Below are 7652 nucleotides of genomic sequence, written 5' to 3'. Positions count from 1 at the left end.
GCGGCGCAGCCGGCCCAGCTCCCACCCCCGGCGTTCGCCACGCACCGCCCGCCTCCTCCCCCATCCCGCGTAGGGGCCGCTCCTCGCAGACATACGGCGCGGTGAGGAGTGACCGGCCCCGTTCCCTGCCCATCCCCGCGGCCCTGGGGCGGGCTGGGGCAGCCGGGCCGGAGCCGGGACCAGCAGCAGCGATCCGGCCTTCATCCCCCAGGGGTCGGAGGGGCTACACCGACCGCGTTCTGTCATTGCCGCGGTGCAGGCTGAGCGCGTCTCCTTTTCAGCTCGCCCTCACCGCCTCGTTTTAACGCTGAGGGTGTTGAGAGCCTGTCCCAGGCTGCCCAGAGAGGTGGTGGATGCCCCATCCCCGGAGACATCCCAGGCCAGGCTGGACGGGGCTCTGAGCAACCTGAGCTGGTGAAGATGTCCCTGCTCATGGCAGGGGTGGCACTGGGGGAGCTGGGAAGGTCTTTCCAACCCAAACTATTGTATTATCCTATGCCACTTTATTCCCATTCAAAAATTGAGTGGCTTGGGGTTACTACTTGTAGTAACAAAGATCCCCTCGTGTTTAGGGAAAATGGCTCTTCACCCAGCTCACACCATCCAGCATCTCACCCCTGCAGAGTTCAACCAGAGGGTGTGGGCAGCAGAGGCCACAGCTCCAAACCGCTGCCAGGGTCTCGCATGTGACAACCCATGGAAGCACCTGGCTGGGGATGCTCCACAGGTCCCTTGGCCACCTGCATCCCCACCCAGCAGAGCAGCGAGGGACACCCCTGATCCCCACGCTCCCGTACGCTCCATATGCCTGCAGGGATGAGACTGGGCGCTCGGCCTCTCATACCCTGTATGGTACCAACTTTTCCTGCAGAAAGGCTAAAAATCCTCCCTAATAGTGCTTTAAAAGATGGCTGGAACAGTTTAACAACCATCTTCACATCCAAAAAGGTCTTTACTACCAGTCCCTCCATAAATGTATTGTGTTTGAGGTGGGCATTCTAACGGGAAGAGAAGGTAGAGGATGGAGAGTTAAAACTATTTTTGGGACTTCAAAAAAAGCTTGAGCCTAGGAAACATTCTAGCAGATAATTTGAAGTCAATGTTACACGACATATGCTGTGCATTAATTTAAACCAGAGAACTATTAATAGTAATCCAGGAAGTCTCCAAAAGTAGCGAGTGTTAATTCATCCGACTCCATCTGTTTGCATTGTGTGAATGTTTCTAGCACATTGCTACTGCAATCTGAGTACGCCCATTTTTCCATTCGCTGAAGCCACCGATTTCCAGCTGCATATGATTATTCTGTTTTTCTGTTTGTATGTGTTTACACAGGGAATGTCAGGCCCTGAAATCTGCAAATATATACATGTGTGAGTAATCCCACTGGAGTTAATCAGGCTCTGTGCATATATCAAGCAAGTGCCATGTGGATAAGATTGTGGCCGGCTACAGAAATGTGCTGTCCTGTGTTACACAGATGCATGCACACACGTGCACGCAGATGGAGATGGCACGAAGCAAAGACCCATTGTGTGTCTCTGAGAAAGCGCTGCTCTTCTCCAAGGGGGAGGGGAGAAAACATCTCATAAACGTCTGCCAACACAAAGACTTTGCTCTTGAATTACTGTCCACACGTAGAGTTGCAGCCAGGGCAAGTCCATCACACAGTGCAGACAGAAAAAGCCAATAAGCCACGTGAGTTGTGGACGTCCCATCATTGGAAGTGTTCAAGGTCAGGCTGGATGGGGCTTTGAGCAACCAGGTCTAGTGAAAGATGTCCCTGTCAGGAAGGATGGACTAGATGATGTTTAAAAGGTCCCTTCCAACCCAAATCATTCTATGATTCCATGAATAAATTCTCTTACATAGTGTGTGTGCATACAAGAACAGACCTAAGCATGAGGAACCACCAGAAATGCTTCCTCTTTCCCACCCATATGGAAATTCCTTTTCAAAGTTTGAGATGCAGGAGGGCTAATTTAATCCTGCCTTAAGAGAAAAACCTCACTGCTTAACTCCTTTATACAGAAATTGGGAATCCTGCATTTATGAAAATTTCTTATCGGTGCCAGAACATGGAAAGAGCAGTCCAGCCCCAGAAGCCTTGATATATAGAACACAAAGTAGCCAAGGTCAATCAAGAGACCTCTTGGATTTTAGGTTTCATTTGCCCGTCCTGACAGATACTACCACCAACAGAAGAACTTGATTAAGTGGCGGGACACACAAAGTTGGCTCAATGTTATCCCCAAAAATCTATGTATAGCTTATTGAATATACTTCTACAAGTGATTTGTTAGCATGGACTGTTTAAGACCAAGGGTAGGTTTTAAAATGCAGTAATGACACAGGCGACTCCAGGTCTCTGTCCGATGAGCTCAACTTGGACCAGCCACCCACCAACCATGCTCTGCATAGGCGTCCAAGCCATGTGTCACCTGCTTCCCTACTTCCTACTTCTCCAAAGTCCATAGCACAAGGGCTTGAGGCAACTAGTTGCTGAGTTTCGATGTCACCTTTGCTCATTTGTCAGTGCCCTGCTCTTCACTGACTTTTTCGGCAGCTCAGAGCTTGTCCACATGAGCTCTAGCAGATTTGATTCCAGCTGTCCACCCACCCCTGTGCTGGAGGCAACCGAAAGAAGGGCAGTCGGATGAGATGTGCCTGCACCTCCGCTGTGCCTGACAGATGTGCTGTGACATCTGGAGCTGTGAGGAAGGAAAGCCTGTGTGTGGATACCAGAGTTTGAAACCACAGGCTGAGGTGGGGACACACCTCCTGCTCTGCCACCAGAGAGGCCACAGCCTGGCTGGAGGAGCAGGACAATAACTGGGAGCAATCAAGCTTTAAATTAATGAAATAGTCTCTCCTTGACAGCCTTTACACTAATTGCAGATCATCGCTGCAGTAGGCTACACAGCTAAAATGGAGCAGGGGCCAAGAGCCCACCTCTTTGTGAATGATTTGTTACTTGTCTTGTTGACGCATATAAATGTACAGGAGTATCAACAGAGATGAAAAAAACCCTCAAGTCCACCCTATCTAATGTGGAACGCCTATGTACAAAAAGTAAAAATGTATGTATTTTCAATTCAAATATACAAAAAAAGAAGATTTAAAATAGATCTTTATCAAATACAGTATGTCTCATGTGCTCTCAATGGGAAGGTATTGCTTTCCACACAAATAGGCTTTCTCCATATAGTTGGTCAAATATTAACAAAACCCCTCAATTCATTTAAAAGTCAGCATCAACAAGTGAATTTCAGAAAAATAACAAAGATTACTCATTCCTTTTCAGAGAGTAACAGCGCAGCAGAAGTCCACAAAGTCAGTGTAGATGACTTTAAACAGTGAGAGATCACTGAGGTTGGTAGAAATGTACACATGACCTTGTAAAGAGAACCAGGAGCTTCTGCAGATTGACTAAATTTTGCACTGCATGGAGCATTAACCAAAAGAAGTTTAGGAAAAATTGAAGAAATATAGAGGGGAAAAAAAAGCAGTCTTTTACCATTATAAATCCAATAATGCCAAACACAAAAAATCATGGTATCAACAAACCCTGCCTCCATATCACGGCCAACTCAGTATGATTGATGTCGTGGTGTCGCTGTGTTATTTTGAGAACCAAGGTAAGTGCTGCCACTGACAGGCACTGTGAGTCACATAACCTGTCTGCCTCTTGTTTTCTCATCTTAAAAGTGAATTAATTGAAAGAAATGTTTTGTCTGAAGAAAAAAAACTCATGCTTTGCAAAGAGGTGAAAGTGACCTATTGGACACAGAGACCTATTACAAGAAATTTCAGTCTGCAAAAAAATTCATCCAAGCATCTCTTTAGGAACTAGCAGCTGCTTCTGATTCATAAACAACTGTTGTATGCAATTTTTTTTTTTAAGTTAGAGCAAAATTGTATGCAAGAGATGACAGATTAGATGCGTTAGGCTGCTTATTTTTTACAAAGTTGTTCATGCCTATGTACTGTGCTCCAGGGTGACTGGTATCTCAGAATGAGGGCAAAGACAAATCACGACCCACTTCAGTGGAGGGACTGTATACACTGCAATTAACACCTCCATACAGCCCAACTTAATTTAAACTAATGTTTGGATAGAGGCTACGTATTTCTAGTAACCAGTTTCAAAACCTGGAACTTTATCAGCATTATGAGGATACTGAGTAGTAACTCTGCCGTAACACATTGTCTTTCTTCATCATGTTTTAGAACGCAAAGAAGGAACCTGGCTTATTCTATACTGGATTCCAACCACAGAGTGCATCAGTCTTTGAAAAACGTGATTATTTCCAAAAAAATGAGTTATCTCACTTATGCAGCCATTGTCAATAAGCTTCTGCTGCTCCAGTTAAGTGGTCTCAGAAGCTGGGGGTGGGGGTGATCCTTACGTGTCACGGATGCAGTAGTGCCCCACAGAGATGAAGGCTGAGCATCTACTAAATCAGGAGTTGAGGTCATCACTGTAGCTCTTGCATTTCCCTCCTAGTGATCTTGCTGATTTGGAGGCTGGAGGGAAAGCCCAGAAATTTATCAAAACATGGACTGTCATGTTGACAGGCACCTTTTAGTCTTCTCTGATAAACCACATGAACAAAAAGGTGAGGAATGAACAGTTGAGTCTACATCTGCAAGCTATATTTGGGCTAAGCACACATCTAAAGCTCATGGCCTACACCTGGTGTTCTATTAAGACACGAGTATCCATGGAACATCATCTCACACTGAAGGGATGCGAATGCAGAAGCATTTCAATTAATTCCCTAAGGTACCTGTCCTCAAACAACATTCAGCCTTTAATATACATGACTAAAATGCTTTTTGATTGGGAATTAGTTCTACTCGGTTATAATCAGATTGCATAAATGCAGCCTGCGAAGACAGATGTAACCCATTGAGCCTGATAATTATAAGATTAGGTCCTGCACAAGAAAAATCTTTCGGATTGCAGCCATAAAACATTTTGCAAAAAGTGAACCGATCCTGTATCTTGTTTGTTAGCAGTTTATTTACTCCATCCATTGCTTCCTTGCTCTTCTTATGTAAACTTCCTCGAAGCAAACACACTGAAAACGTTTTCCACGGAAAATGTGTCCCAAGTAGTTCAATAAACAACATAGTAAATAAGCGACTGCAAATTCAGAGAGCCATCTACTGGCAGCTAAGTGAAACGAATTGAAGTCATCATGGGCCAAATCTTCTCTCCCTCTCTTTGCAAACGATTTAAAGATAAGGAACCACACATGGGTAATGTCAACTGTACAAGCATCATTATCTTCTCAAGACATGTATGCAAGAGTGCAGATACTGGTGTTCTCAGAGCAAGAAGGAGCAGCCTCACTTGTGCAGTGCTCAGATTCTGCTGGGCAAAGGAGAAACTGAGTAAAGAAGGAGTGAGGACTCCCCAAGCGCCTACAGCCCCCACTACATCCCTCACATCGACGTTCTTTCTTGTGTAGATGGCTCAAGCCGCTGCTTTAGGTGGAGCAGCTGGGGGGACCATCAGGCCCTGGAGGAGGAAGAGTGGCCAGACTCCTGCAGTAGGAAAAGTTCCTTTTGAGGGAGAAATGGAAATTAAAATCCTCAACGGCACTAGCCTTTCTCCTGCCTTCTTCATGTGGCAGAATTTGATGTTTGCTTAATTTTTGCCTTTATTCTTTGTCTCCTGGCATTATTACTTTCAGATTTCTTCATTTTAATAGATGGGTTCATGACTTTAAATCTCCTCAGGTAAGGACTCGCAGTCCTCCCAACTGAACTTCCCTTAATTTCTGCTCATGTTTATCATCTCCAGGTAATTTATATTTCTACCCTGAGCACGGCTTTCAACCTCTTCAAGTTTAATACTCTGTAAATGCCACTAACATGCTCTTTATTTTCTCTTCCAGATATTTATCTAAGATCTTAAATGTGAGGAGATTCACACCTGGGTGGACAGGTGAGTCTGGTCTGGAGAAGAACTTCAGGGCCACCCTTAGCAGATAGCACAGCCAGAGTCTCTGCATGCAGGTGCAAACATCTCAAGAGGCAACTTGGGAGAATCCTTTGCTCCCTGAAAGGATTCCTCAAGCACACATGCTGCTTGGTTACTTTACAGCCTGCCTGCTGAGACTATCAACCTTGAAGATCTCAACTTCTTTGGGAAACCCATGACATTCTGGAGTAATAGGTTTGCTTCAGAGACAAAAGAGTTGTCACAGCTTTTAGTTTTTAATCAATAATGCCTCTCATCTTTATAAAGCTCTGTATCATTTCTCTAAGCATTCCATTTCCAGTAGTGTTGCTAAACACAAGCAACCCTTCCACAAGAACATCTGAGGGTTTTTTTCATAAATGGGTGGGAGGAACCTTGTTGTAACCTGTTTTAACAATAGTTCTGTGAGCAGCAAAATTAACACAGCCCAGACTCCAGTGTTCTCCCTGTATCCTATTGCAGGGTCTCTTTTTACCTGAGCAGCTACTTCCACAAAAACTTGAGGTATTTAGTATATCTGTGGCTCTCCAAACTTGATTGAATTGCAAGGCGGTTTCAAAACTTTCCATAGGGAAACAGACCACAGATGGCTTACTTCCCTAGCAAATGAAACTAGAAATAAATGAGGAAAAAATCCCTTTTCTATAGCTCCTTGATGCAAGGCCCGCTCTGTTTAGACAAAATACAAATGGGTGTTTCGGGAAGCACATACTGTCAGTCAAATGTTTAATGGGCTTTTCTAAATATATTGGAGATAACTGATTAATGCTTACATGACTTCCCACAGGCGATCAAGTACACTAGTGGTAGATAAGGGAGTAGAAACTTCATTCCCCTGACTGCCCAGCAATTTGGTGTTATCTTACCATTCTGCAGTAACTGGTGAGTAAATGTGTAACCGTGGAATCTCTAAGATCCATAGAGCAGAGAGCATATTCTCTAATTTTCAGTCTTCTTGGTGTTGCCATTTAGTGTTACCCGCTTGGTTTACCTATTAAAAAAAGCAAAGATAAATGATATCTTCCACAAGCACATATTTTAAATATGTCATTACTAGTACTATATTAATGTAGCACAAATAGAGTTCAAAGGTGGTTTTTGCATGGCATAAAGATGCCATTAAAATGTTGAAAGTGTAAACTCTGTGACATTTGTTACAAGTTTGTTGAATGCAGTATGTTCTCTCCCACTCCCACATCTTTCCTACTGAAATAGCAATTTGTGAATGTGAAGAAAACTTTCCTTTACAGGGAAATATTTGTGGTCGCCCGAGTAATTAATTTTGCAAGCACAGCTTTGTTTTACATGATCTGACTGATGCAAAAAAAAGCAGAAAATAATATCTTCATAACCTGATTACCTGAGGGATTTACAATGTATATCTGGATGGCATATCATGTGGCCTATCAAATCAGGGCATGGTTATTAAATCTCAGAGCAGGAAGGTGCAGGCAACTCATTTCAGGCAAAGTAACAACTTTGAACAACTGAATAATCCTTTGTTCAGCATTAGGCCAAATACGAGCCATGTTGGCTACTCAGCTCTCAATATTCGAGACCATGCACAAACAGACAAGCACATTCATCTTTGAGAGTAAAAGCAAAGATGAAACTTTAAAGAACTATTATTTCTAAAACAGGTCATAAAATTGCGAAGGCA

Source organism: Streptopelia decaocto (genome assembly GCF_964273445.1).
Source record: "Streptopelia decaocto genome assembly, chromosome: 5".
Lineage (NCBI taxonomy): Eukaryota > Metazoa > Chordata > Aves > Columbiformes > Columbidae > Streptopelia > Streptopelia decaocto.
The sequence above is the reverse complement of the archived record's forward strand: the minus strand, read 5'-3'. Positions refer to the sequence as shown.